We start from the raw sequence: 13120 nt of genomic DNA, 5'->3' as shown, positions 1-13120 counted from the left end.
TTCTACAAGACGTCAAAACAAAGTTTAATGCCATCATCACTGTCATCGTCTTCGTCGCTGCCATCATCGTTACCAAATATTTTCATCATTGAAGAGGTTTGGGGTGACAGTGCTTGCAGTTGTTATACTTTCCCAGATCACGAACCGGTTGCCCAGAAAGCAGTTACACTATAAAAGTAACCAATCCTTCCACATCAAGGCAAGAACCAACGATTCTTAAGACAGGAAGAAGAAATAATTAAAGCGTGTACACATTTTTCTTACTTTTCTTTTCTTTTTTCTCTCCCCCCCTTTCTTTTCAAAAACAAAAGCTGTCAATACTTCATCGTGTGTCAGTCAGTAACTACTAATCACTACAGTGTACTCTTCAGCAAACAAAGTCGTCTTTTACTTCAGCTTACACACACACACACACACACACACATGGGGGCAGAGGGTGGCGGAGAGGAAGGGGGGGGAGCAGGGGGGGGGGTGTCAGGGAACGGATGGATCGACGAGAAGCCGAAAGTGAGAGGAGAGAAAGGGGCGTGGGGGTTGAGACGTGGTAGCCACCACTGATCTAAAAACAGAATATAATATATATATATATATATATATATATATATATATATATCAGTGGGTAGCCACCAAGGTGGGAATAAAAAGCCCGATCCACTCATGCAGCAGCACAAGTTAACATGCGACTCGCTTGCAACACGCAAATCCACACAATTGTGTGCAGTGCTGCAAGTACACGACACGTAAGAGTTTTCTCCTTCTTTCTAAGAAAAAATTGCTTAGGTTCCGTTCCTGAAAATACGCTAAAAGGTATGTGGGAAATCTCAGGGCCATCGTGCGTCCTACCCAGCCCTGAAGCCTCAAATGATTTCGCAATTTTCTTGTTCTGCCGAGAAAGGCGTTGACAAATGTTTTCATCGCGAATCAGCGTCAACTGCACAGAGTTTACACGGGGACTGCATGAGCACGCAATGTGCTTGATCGCACTCACGCTTTCTGTCCGTCTGTCTCTGTCTCTCTTTTACGCGCGCTCACGCGCATCAAAAGAATATCGTTAGTTTCTACGATGCCTCCAGACACAAACAGTAAACCGACATGACCAAAGCGGTTGAAAAATTTGTCAAAATCAAAACGCACTATCATGGTCCATTGACTTTCCATTGCTTTATCCATAGTGAAATGCAATTCAAAGCATATAGCAATTTCCTACGCCAAAAAGTAAATCGCAAGTTAAATGTTAAAAGTTTGGGGGTTTTGTCCAAAAAAAGCGGTCGCGCAGCAAGGCATTATTTGACAGCAGTCGAATGGCTTGCTCTTTTGTTGTTGTTGTTGTTGTTGTTGTCACACACAGGTTTCAAGTTACTGCGGTAATGACAGGGGTGATGTCAACACGAGTTTTGTTTTCACTGAAGCACTGCATATGTTTCACAATCAACACTACACCATGCATTCCCGGGGAGTGCAGCCGTGCATTCTATGTGCGTGTGTACGTAATGTGCTGGCGAAATCCTACAACATTCCAGAAAACTTTTGATTAAAGGATGTTGGTTTTTACTTTGCATGTTTTCGGAAAAGTTCGCTTCCGAGTAATTTCAACGCGCTCTGTCTTTGTCTGTCTGTCTCACTCATTCACTCCCTATCTCGATTTTTTGCTACCCTTTTCTCATGTTTTTTTGTTTTTTTATATCATTCATTTTTCTAATTCGGACCATAGGGTTGGCGGGAAAAAGTATTACTTTTGTTTAGCTTATTTCATTACACAAGTAAAGTAAAATTCCGTTTCGTTTCTATCTTTCATTGTTGTCTGTCTGTTTGTTTCTTTCTCTCTCTCTCTCTCTCTCTCTCTCCCTCTCCCCAAAATTTGGGGCTGGATTTTAATCATTTTTCGCAAATCTATGTAAGAGTTCAATAACATGCAGTTTTTTTCATAATATCAACAACCTCTCTCTCTCTCTCTCTCCCTCTGTGTGTGTGTGTGTGTGTGTGTGTGTGTGTGTGTGTGTGTCTGTCTGTCTGTCTGTCTGTCTGTTTCTCTCTCTGTATGTCTCTCTCTCATGCATTTTTCTTTTCAAGCTTGTTTTGTCACGTCTTGATGTAGCCACCACATCTGTGGACGACACGACACGACGCGACACGACACGATTTCAATCGAGTAAAAACATAGGAATTTTCCCTCTTGCCATGTTATCAATATGTGTTGTACATGCTGAACGACATGCATACATGTATGATATAAGTTCAGGGCTCCTCATTTCCTCCCATTGTTGTTGTGATCAAGCTGAACCCGTGCGGAAACGCGTCATCCCTCACATGCACGTAGGAAAAGCGAGACGGGAAAAAAACCCCGAAAGGAAACAGCAGGAGGTTGTGAGGAGGAAATGCGCAACGGATATAAACTGGAAAAAGTCACGCACACACGCACGCACTGACACACACGTCCACAAAAGGGCAGTAAGTCAGCTTAAAGCACAGTGACCTACATGATGACACAAACTGGTCTGCCGTGTCCTGGTAACCTGGGGGCTGGGGTGCAGGGCGTGCGGGAGGGGGAGGGGGGGGGCGGTATTGTTTGGGAAAAAACACAAAAAACCACCCTGTTGAAAACTAGTTGCGTCAACAGACAGGCCAAAAGCACACTTTTGTCGCTCAACGGGTCAGACAACAATCAACTACGTATGGCAGATCTCGTTTGCAACATGGGCTGAATGCCGACATACTCTCCCCCCCCCCCCCCTCAAACCTCTCCTCCCACCCCCACCCCACCCCCACGCCCCCCTCCAATCCTGCCCCCTCCTTTCCTCGTCACTGCTAGCCATCCTCCTCCTTCTATTTCCCCGTCCCCTAAACTGGAAAAAAAAAAGGTGGAGTTTTGCAAACGAACCGAACAGACCTTAGCTTATGTGACCCAGACCATACAGTCCTGTCACTGTGTAACTGACGTATTGGATATGAATAAACAATGAGGCCAGGAGATCAAAGGATTAACAAATAGTTAATAGTGACTAGTATAGTCTGGTATTAAGCACATGAAGATGTGCATACATACCATGTGCAGTACACGGAGTACATTCAGCACTTATCTCGCCATAAGGGCGCGGCGCACACCACTTAGATAATACATGTGTGTGTGTGTGTGTGTGTATATATATATATATATGTAGTGGTTCGAAAAAGAGAAAAATAAAAAGACAGAAGATAAAAAGCATGAAACAAAATAATGATTTCTACTGCAGTGGTTCTCGTAAATTACTGTACGAAATGAATGTAACGTACTAAGGTGCGCACCTACACATCCACCCATACACACACACACACTCATAAACACACGCGCGTACGCGCATGCTTACAATACAAAATTTCTAAAAAAAATTCTTACGCCCACTGGTACAAAAATAACAACTTAAGAAACCGAACAGACTGGTTTCAACAATCAACTAAGGTATGTGAGAAACGAATCTTGACAAGAGAAACTGACTGTATTTTTAATTTTCCACTAACGCACCCAACAGCCCTCCCCATCTACGGCCCCCACCCCCACCCTCCTCTCCCCTCCCCTCCCACACACACACACACACTCCTCTAATATCAGACCATGGAGTATAAATTTAAACCGACAATCAACGATTAAAACGAACAGTAAATTTTGCGAACACTCAACGATGAAAACGAACGGCGTTACTTTTTTTTAACGAAGACAATACACACACGGCAACCAGGCTGCGTTAACGACAAAACAGAATTCACCATTAACCGATCCATCTGAACAACAAATATGGTTGCCACCGAAGTTCACAAACGAACAGATGCACATTCTGAGCCATCACCGCCACAACGAAACTAAAAAGTCCGTACCAACAGAACTACCACCTTGCGCTCCTATATACGAGTCGTATATCTATAACGACAAAACAGAATTCACCATTAAACGATACATCTGCACTACAGGTATGGGTACCACCGAAGTTCACAAACGAATAGATGCAGATTCTGAACCATCATCGAGCCGCCACAACGAAACCGAAAAGTCCGTACCAACAGAACTTCCATCTGCCACCCCGACATCTATTTATGACGACAAATGAGAATTCACCATTAACCGAGACATCTGTACAACAAGTATGGGTGTCACCGAAGTTCACAAACGAACTGATGCAGATTCTGTGCCATAACCGCCCAAACGAAACCGAAAAATCCGTAGCAACAAAATTACCATCTGGCACTCCTACACCTATTCAACGACAAAACAGATTTCACCATTAAACGATTCATCTGCATAACAAGTATGTGTGCCGCAGAAGTTCACAAACGAATAGATGCAGATTCTGTGCCATCGTCGAGCCGCCACAACGAAGCCGAAAAGTCCATTCCAACAGAACTACCATCTGGCACCCCTACAACTATTTATAAACATTTTTTCCCACGTTCCCTGGTACCATCCCCTTTGCTCGCCTCCAGAACTGGTTCACCGATTTCTGGGAATGCACCCCAAATCTTGCTCTATAGTGCCCCAACCCGACAGTTATCGGCATTTTATTGCCAAAGAGGCTGGCTGGCTGCTGGCCGTTACTGTGAGCCGTGATGATGACCAGATGGTGTCCAGTGGGCTGCCCCTGAGGGACGCTTCTGTCTTAATGTATTCTGTCTGTGAAACATGGTGATATATGGAGACTGGGATACAAAGCGAGTGATAAGAGATTTTTATCTTTTAATTCACAGACGAAATGACTGGACCGAATATAAACAAACAAGCTAACACACACCGTTCTGGAATGAACGACATACATTTATAAGTAAAATCAGATACATCTAGATGTTGCAAACTTCATTCAATAATAAAATAAATAACGGAATGATTGCAGAGTGAACAACAATCCTGACACACACACTCACACACAAACACACACATATATATATCCAAAACAGAGAAAAGTGTGTGTGTGTGTGTGTGTGTGTGTGTGTGTGTGTGTGTGTGAGGGAGAGAGAGGGGGCAGGGAGGGTGGGAGAGGGGGAGGGGGAGAGACAGAGAGAGAGATATGCAGACAGAGACAGACGGAGGGGGGTGTGTGGGGGGGGGGAGGGGTAGAGAGTTGGGGGGGGGGGGGGGGGGTACTGAGAAAAACATGTCGAGTGGTACAGGTCACTCCGCTTGCAGACATGCGTTTAGTAACATAGTACTTATCATCTTTTCCACATCGTTTTTGCATACTGACCCCTTCGCTTCCAGTGTGGCGTATATCAGTTCTGTGTAAGACGTCTCCCTGTCAGTGCCGTGCTTGACAGAAAAATTATTAGCTTGTTTTGGCCACTAAGTGGCTCATTGTCTTCCCTGTTTAGATAGATAGATCATCCCACACTGGAGTCTTACACAAGCTCCTGTGTGTGTGTGTGTGTGTGTGTGTGTGTGTGTGTGTGTGTGTGTGTGTGTGTGTGTGTGTGTGTGTGTGTGTGTGTGTGCGTGCGTGCGTGCGTTGCGTGTGTGTGTATGTGTGTGTCACACTGTATGTCTGTATGTCTGTGTGTCTGCGTCTGTGTAAATATACATGTCTACATGTCTGGGTGTGTTTCCGAAAAAGTCTCCCACATCTCTCTACTCGTATTACCCAAATACCACATGACCAGTTTGCTGTGGCGGGCCAGTTTTATGGGAGTCGGATTCTATCAATTTAACAGTCCTTCGCTCCCTGCTGTGATATCGCGTTAATCTTTCCTCACTGTCCCTTACGTAGAACTTTTGAGGGGTGTCTGCCCCACCCGCCCCCCTCCTCACACACACACACACACACACACACACACACACACGACCGCAGCTCCAACGATAGGGAGCACTGCACTGCTTTCGAATATAGATTTATATAATACATATCTTTTTTTTTCCCAACGCCGCGTGCTCTGGACTCTTCTTTTCTTTCCCCGTTTAGTTATCACAGATTATTTCTTTTGGTAATATAGTGATATCATTGATTGTGATTTATTGTCACGTCCTCTTCTGTAGTTTCCTGCTTTGTCATGCTGGGTGTATGAAGTACTTGCCCGACTGAACGCGGGTCGTGCAGAGGACGCAGGGACTGCCGTGTAAACAACGGGGATGGGGAGGGGGTGACCCTTGACTGAGCTCATGAGAGAAAGAGAGGGGGAAGGAGGGATAGCCATAGAGCGCGCACACACACACACACACACACACACACACACAGAGAGAGAGAGAGGCAGAGACAGACAGACAGACTGATAGAGAAAGAGACAGAGGCAGCAGACAAACATGTGGGGGCAGAGTGAAGAGACTGGCAGATTCATGCACAGGCCCCCAAGACCGCTTTGGTATAGAAACACACAAAGAAAACACACAACAACACTCGGTTCCCAACACCAACTTATACGTATACATACGTCAATACGTCTTACAACCCAACACCATCCGAAAAAAGACAACATCATTCAGACTCACGAAATATTCCACAGGTATTAACTAATCAAGTCATAAATTGCCCACATTATAACAACCTCATTACGGCAATCACAAAAATCTGCCACCAATTTCAATTAAACAACACTGACCTGCAAAAACAAACAACAAAAAGAACAACACCACAACAACAAAACAACAAGAAAAAAACAACAACTAACAAACATAATGGCACATCATTCGTTTTCCTTTCATACAAAACCACCACCACCACCACCATCCATCCCACGCAACACGCACAACAGCAATATATAATGATGTAATATCAGCAGCGTGCAAGCAACAGGCAATACAAGTGTTTTACAAGGCAAAGCAACACTACCAGACCACATGTGCTATAACCATCACCACCACCACAACACAGTCGAATCCGATTGATTGCAAACCAATCCCCCCGCCTGTCGAGAGCCCTGGATGGAATAACAGACACGTCAGGAGCAGGGGCAGATAACACAACCACCAGAATCCTATCAGGCACCCTGGGCACTGCCCGGGCATGGTGCTCGCTACGCGCAGAAAGACACTCGATAATCTGGACTCTCTCTCTCTCTCTCTCTCTCTCTCTCTCTCTCGCTCTTGTTTTCAGCTTCTGCCTGTTTAGTGAGGACGAGGAGGAGGGGGAAAAGGGCGAGGAGAAGGAGAAGGAGGAGGAGAAGGAAAAGGAGGAAAGGGAGGGGGAGGAAAAGGACAAGGGGGAGGAGGAGGACGAGGAGGAGGAAGAGGAAAGGGAACTGGAGAAGGACGAGGAAGAGGAGGGGGGAGAGGAAGAGGAGAAGGAAAAGGGGGAGGAGGGAAAGGGGAAGGGGGAAGAGGAGGATAAGGAAGAGGAGGAGAAGGAAAAGGAGGAGGGGGAGGAAAAGGACATGGGGGAGGAGGACGAGGAGAAGGAAGAGGAAAGGGAACTGAAGAAGGACGAGGAAGAGGAGGGGGAAGAGGAGAAGGAGGATGGCGTGCCAGGGTCTCAGCAGTCATCATCATTCGTTGTCCATATGTCACCGGCTGGAAATCTGACCAAACAGCCGTGGCTGGCTCTCTCTCTCTCTCTCTCTCTCTCTCTCTCTCTCTCTCTCTCCAGACGTCTCCTCCATCACGGGTGTTAACGACCGATCAGGCAAATCGCGGATAGTAATGTGCTTCGCGTGTGAAAGGGAGATACCGGATGACCGATGGACACACAGAGAATTGCAGCGTGTTCTTTTCACACACACACACACACACACACACACACACACAATATTATTATTATTATTAACGAAATTAATCAGTTACGTTATTACAAGTTGTGAGCACGCCAAAACTATTCCCGTTCCTGCTCACACGTGCTATATTGTTCGGTATACTTTCCACAAATAAATATCTGTTTAAACCAAATCGATTAATTGAGCAATACCGACTTTCCTACTTACACTTTCCTACTTAGCCTTCCTATGTACACGCCTATCTATCCGATTGTCTACAATATATTATACCAAAGGGGGAAAAAAGGCAAGAGAGGGGAGGGCAGGAGGACGAAACGAAATGAAACCCTTTTTTTTTTTTTTTTTTTTAAAGTTAGTCGCAGAGAAGCAGACACAGAGAGGCAGTTAAAGAAAGACCGAGAGGGAGAGAGAGAGAGGGGGGGGGGAGGGAGGAACAAAGGGAGAGACAGAGAGAGAGAGAGAGAGAGAGAGAGACTGACAGACAGACAGAAAGAGCAGACAAACATATGGGGACGGAGTGAAGCGACAGGCAGATTCATGCACAGGCCCTCAACACCACATACAGACAAGAGACAATGAAAGCATAAATGCACCAATAAGGCAGTGTCCTATTGAGTAGTACATGGATTGGCGCCCCCACTAGAAAGCAAAGGTCCCGGGTTCGATTATGCAAGGACCGAGAATGTTTACCCCACCAACACCTAGTGTGGTGGTCTGGGTGCTAGCCTTCGGATGAGGCCATAAACTGAGGTATCGTGTTCTGCATGGGCTATAAAAGCAAGTAATAGTCCTGTGGCAACATTCTGTATTTTTGTTTGAATACACTTAAAGGTAAACAAAAGCACATGCGCACAGTAAAAGGGACAACAACAAAAAAGAAGAAAAAAAAAGGTGACACCGGATTATGACAAGACGCTCTCTTGGTGAAAGCAATCGGTATTTCACACGTAGAAATCCGCTGTGATGGAAGAGTAATGCAACGCAGTTCAATCAAAGCAATGCAGTACATGCAGTGTAGTACAATACACGTGAATACAAGACAGTGCACACACAGAGAACAGACGGTAAGAGAAATACTAACACTAATCAGTACAGTTTTGACGGTTCAATTCTAACACAAGTCATGTGCTTATCTGGGAATCCAGGAAGCCCGTTCCTGAGGAAGATCTCTGACAAAAAACAACATCAAAAAACAAAAACAAAACAAAACAAACAAACAAACAAAAAACATTATGCAAACCATGAGGTGTTCTCACTTCAGCGATACATTCACTCCGTCTACCAATGCACGCCTTTGCCGCTTAGTTAACGACCATCGTCCCGTTGAGGTCCTAAAACGCGAGAGAGATCCGTCTTTGTCGGTTATGACGTCAGTGGTGGCGACATGAGCCCCTGCTGGAGGGATCAAAATAGAAACTGGACATGCATGCTGCCCTGCATCTGAGGAACAGACGACAGCAGCTGATATTGATCTGACCCCTCCCCCCTTCAATTATCCTGCCCCTGCCCCCATCACTCCCGTCCCCCCTCTTCTACTCCTCTCCAATCATCCTGCCCCCCTTCCCCCTCTATCCTCTGTCTCTCTCTCTCTTTATGTCTCTCACCCCCACCAAACCTAGTACCCCCACTCCCCCAATGATTCGCGGTTCTTTGAAATAGAAATTTGTTTACATTTGTTTATCATTGAAAGTTATAAAAACAACAACAACAAAAAAACCAACAACGTATGTTGTTTTTCTTCTTAGTATATTTTACACCGTTGTTTACATAAGAATTTGCGAAGTGTGTTTCAATGCTCTTTGAATGGCCGCTTCAACGCCCCAAGTGGACACATGGCATACATCCCTTGATCTATCTTTTTCCCTCCGATTTAACCCACCCCCTCTTCCCTCCCCGCACCCTATCCCATCCCACGAACAAAAACAGAATACAAAATTATGTAAGTCAGAAGTCCCATCTCCCTCTCGCTCTACACTTTCCAATCCTCCAGCCCACGATCCCTCATTTGGTACATGTACACCTTATATGTATTGCAACCGACGACCACTTGGTGATAACAAATCCTGCCTCAAAATGTCGAAGTTCGCTCGACAAGTAAAGTCTGTCCGGAGAAAACCTTACCTCACTACACGTATGATTTCTCCATCATCACCCTCGGGTGGGGTGGAAAAACCCCATAAACAAGGTCTCGACTCTTCTTCCTTCAGTCGATCAATAAACACAAACCGAGATGTTACCCAGTGAACAGCTGGTGTGCACACCATTTCTCTACCGGGTAGGGTCAGCCTTTCTCGTTTCACGAGGAAGTATACCGACCAGAACGTTTACCATATCGAGACAACAACCGTGGGATATCATATATTATCTTCATTTTACTCACTGGAAAGGCCCAGCGAAACGGCCCGTGATGTACTGACTAGCCACGCTCTTTGGTTAAAACAACAACAAAAACAACAACAGTTGTTTTATTTTCCAAACACGTTCCTCGGGTTAGAATCCAATGCATCCAGCAAAAAAACAAAAACAAACCTGATTCAAGACATTTTCACTTGCCGATCTTAACGTGTCGCTCTGGTGGTGTCAGTGTTGTATGGTGTAGGATAAATTTATTCCCTTCCTCTATTTTCCTGAGGTGGTTTATCCCTGCCATCAATCCACACACACGCGCGCGCGCGCGCGCGCACGTACACACACACGCACGCACGCACACACACACATTCACAAACCCACGCACAGATGCGCACATAGAAACACTCTCACACACACACAATCTCTCTCTCTCTCTCTCTCTCTCTCTCTCTCTCTCTCTCTCTCTCTCTCTCTCATCTACCTACCTACCAACCTATCTATCTACCTATCCACCTGTTTAGTGTCGACGTTTAATCGAATGTACCCCCGCACACTCTCTCCCACGCCCTTCACCACCCTCTTCCACCCACTCCCACACTTTGCAAGTTCCAGACCCTGTACATCAAAGACCCCGCCTGGGATCGAAGGCGTCAAAAACATGTGCTCGAGACCTTGTGGTACTGCCTCAAACATAACTTCTACTCCGCCATCATAGTCATCACCTTCCAAAATTTATCCCTCCCCTCCCCTCCACTCAGTGCATCAATCTTCCTTTTGGTCGGATCAATAGGGCAAGGGATTTTACCCCGGGAACAGCTGGTGCACAATATCTCCATCCCCTGCCACCAGCTGTTTCTTTTATCACAGGCAGTGCGCTGATAAAGCTGCTTATCTACACACTTCACGAAAGGTTACAAACCGTTTTTTGCTTTTAAGCAAAAAAAAAAAGTTACGAAAAACATCGAGAGATGATCTAAATTATGCAGGCTGCATAATATGGTCTACCTCTGACCTCTCATCGAATGCATAATCAGCTGTTTCAAGTACATGTGCACCAAGAACAGCTTGAAATCAGCGCTTGAAAAAAAAAAATCGAGGTTTGAACCAGAAATACACACTTATCAGCGGTTTATATAAACGCTACCAGCAGCTTTTTGTTGTAAAACATGGAAGTACACTCCTCAAGAAAGCACAGTCTCTGTTTATGTCTGGTGCAAATTACTCTGGCTGCACACACCGTTGTTTGCCAAAAAATTCAGCATCGTTCCCCCCCATGCCCACAAGAAGAAAACTGTTTAGGTTTCCAGGTGTTCCTTAACTTTTTGTGAACCCTGCATACCTACATCAGCAGTAGTGTGTCATCATTTCACTGAACTAATCGAGAGAGACAAAGAAGAATGAATGGCACTGACAAAGAAAATACATATTTAACTGAACGTGATATTTTCTCATGTCGTTGCTTACTAAATGCTAAACACTTTATCACAATAAACATACAACTAGTTTTACAATCATAAGGTTATTCTCCAAATGCACACTTGCTAATGTTGTCATACATGCACTCCCAGGTCAAAAGCGTTCACACACACACACACACTCTGTCTCTCTCACGAGCAAACACACACACACACACGCACACAATCCCTCTGTCTCTCTCACCAGCAAACACACACACACACACACACGGGCGCGCGCGCGCACCCACACACATACACAGACACACGCAAAGCTGTGATGGATAACAAAGATCCACGTGATAACTCGTGGCCAAAGCACTATCTGTTTTTCCGTCTTCCCCCGCCTCCTTGAGCTCCCATCATCCCCACCACACTCCACAGGCCCCAAATCTATCTTCCTTCCCTAAGATTCATTTTTGTGCGTGGTCTGTATCCTCAGATAGCGCGTGCTTATCTTTTTTCTATATTAAATTTTCGTTTTTAAATTTTCTTTTTCTTGATCTTAGTTTTACACCTGTAATTTGTATACGAAAATAGCAGCAGTCGCATGTGTGTACCGTCGGAAGTATGTGTATGTATGTATGTATGTATGTGTGTGTGTGTGTGTGTGTGTGTGTGTGTGTGTGTGTGTGTGTGTGTGTGCACGCGCACTTGGATCTAGAGCTATCTCCCCCCCACACACACACACACACACCACCCGCTCTCTCTTTTTCTCTCTCTATGCATATGCGCGAATGCGAGCGCGCGCCCGGAAACTTATGGGCACGGTTGAGAATGTTGGAGACGTCTATACACAACGCCAGCTTCACTCGGGAAATTAAAAAAAAAAAGAAAAAAAAAAAAAAGGCAACCACCCAACCAACCAATCACAATGAATCTCCCTCTCTCTCTCTCTCTCTCACACACACACACACACACACACACACACAAGAAACCCCGCAAAGCTAATCTCTCGCATGTATCCCCCCATTCCCCCACCCTTCCTTTTGCAATCGCTTCAATAAACATACGCACCCTTGCGTCTAAAAACAGCACAAATAAGGGAAAGGCTGTGCGCTGCTCCGCATGTAACCGCACCCCACTCCAAACAGCCCATAGATTATGACAAATCACTTTCGAAAAGGGGGGGGGGGGGGGGGGAGAGAAAAGAAAGAAAAGGAAAAATAGAAAACGAGAAAAAAAGGGTGTGTGGGGGTGGGGGTGTGTGTGGATTTATAAATTATCTTCAACAGTCTCTTGTAGCACTTGCACAGAATCGCTCAAAGTTACACCTGTGGACTGCAGGAGAAGATAACTGGAAATAAAGTGATTGAATAACGTTTTGATTTAACCTTGTCCAAATATAAATACGGAAGTATTTGGTTTTCAATTAACCGTTTCATTCAGAGAGGGAGAAAAAGATTGGGGGGGGTCGTGGAGGGAGGGAGACAGAGAGGGAAAGAGAGAGAGTGGTAGGGGACGGGATAGAGGAAGGAGAATTTCCCCACCGCCCTTGAATAATGAATGAGTGAATTAGATCTATATCAACATCTATCATGAACAGGTGTGCCAGTCAGAGGAATCGGGGGAAAAAAGACTGTAAGAGGATGCATCTTTGAGAAGATTGAATGGACCATGCATCATAAGACGAATAAAGTCTGGCGGAAATACACATGACA

The 13120-nt window shown here is 45.3% G+C and overlaps 1 protein-coding gene across 3 annotated transcripts in view; it reads right to left on the bottom strand.

The window, feature by feature from the left end:
* Window positions 1-13120, bottom strand: part of LOC143286129 (enhancer of filamentation 1-like) — a 67304-nt gene that overhangs the window by 30463 nt on the left and 23721 nt on the right. The gene's annotated exons all lie outside the window — the stretch shown is intronic.

The sequence above is a fragment of the Babylonia areolata genome, chromosome 9, assembly GCF_041734735.1.
Source record: "Babylonia areolata isolate BAREFJ2019XMU chromosome 9, ASM4173473v1, whole genome shotgun sequence".
Taxonomy (NCBI): Eukaryota; Metazoa; Mollusca; class Gastropoda; order Neogastropoda; family Buccinidae; genus Babylonia; species Babylonia areolata.
The sequence above is the reverse complement of the archived record's forward strand: the minus strand, read 5'-3'. Positions and strand labels throughout refer to the sequence as shown.